Genomic DNA, 1,239 nt, shown 5'->3' on the forward strand with positions numbered 1-1,239 from the left:
GTTGTCTTATCCGACGCTGAGAAATATGCAAGCGCACAAGCAATGTTTGAACCAATTATTGAAAAACTTAGTGCGTTACCGACAGTTGACTTTTACCAGCAGATGAGCAAGTGGAAGACAGTGTTTGAGGAAGAAGTAGGGGGTGACTGTGGATCCATTGACGATAGCTTCGATAGTGATACGGGAAGCTACCTGAACCAACTCGATTACGCAGATGTGATGGCCGAAATGGAAGTTGATCAAGAACAGGTCATGAAGGCTGAATCTCTAGCTGACCTCGCTCGAAAGTGGAGCATTTCGATGCACGACGTTTCTCTTTCAGACAAAGATACAGTGCCGTCCGATAATTTGTTTGTAGAACCAACACAGCCTGCGCAACCTTCTGAACAACCTGCACTACAATTCTCTCCAGACGACGAGGACGTGGATACATCTGACATCAAAACAAACCAATCCAAAGTCCTGCCTGTGGAGGCTACCGTGTCATCGGACATTCTTCCCAAAGCTCGAGATCTTAAATTTCTCCAGCTCCCGGCCCCCAAACCTCGAACAAGAAAAAGAAGAAGCAAGGATGGAGCACCCCACAACCGAAGTTTGCTCTTGTTTTGTTTTCTTCTGAGGTGACGACAACGATGACAGAAATTATTCAGTGGTCTAACTATCATCCAAACGTGGAGAAGGTCTCGAATGTGCTTGACCAATATCCAGTGCGTATGACTGACAAATTCATCCCAAGCTCGTCCCGTTAGATGTAAAATTGCAACGGAAACCAGCGCGAACAGCCACAAGGAACATTCATTTGTTATCCCATGACGTTCTTTTGAAAAAAGCAGAGGCTTCGATGCTGATCAAGAGGGCCCGTCCTGCTGCCAATAAGGAAGACGCACCATGGGGGCTCATGGTTTCATTCGGCTCAAGCGACATCGCTCTCCACAGGTACGTCAACAGTTTCTTCTCTGCAGTACCAAGGGTGCTACAAGAGTATTAAGGTTGCTTGAGGAGTACTAAGGGCGCTACATCACAATTACTAAGTCGTGTGTGTGCTACTAACACTGGTGATGTCTATGTAGCTCTTTCTTGTACAGAATGAGGAGTTTTTACGACATAAAGGCGAAATTGAAGGGTTTCCTTGAAGACCTGAAGTGGATAAAACAGAATTAGCGCTTTGTTCAAGCCCACCCAGTTGAATTATTTGCTATGGAGATCAAAACGAACGGGTTGCTACATTCCGAATCTGCA

This window comes from Phytophthora infestans, genomic scaffold (genome assembly GCF_000142945.1).
Source record: "Phytophthora infestans T30-4 supercont1.14 genomic scaffold, whole genome shotgun sequence".
Taxonomy (NCBI): Eukaryota; Oomycota; class Peronosporomycetes; order Peronosporales; family Peronosporaceae; genus Phytophthora; species Phytophthora infestans.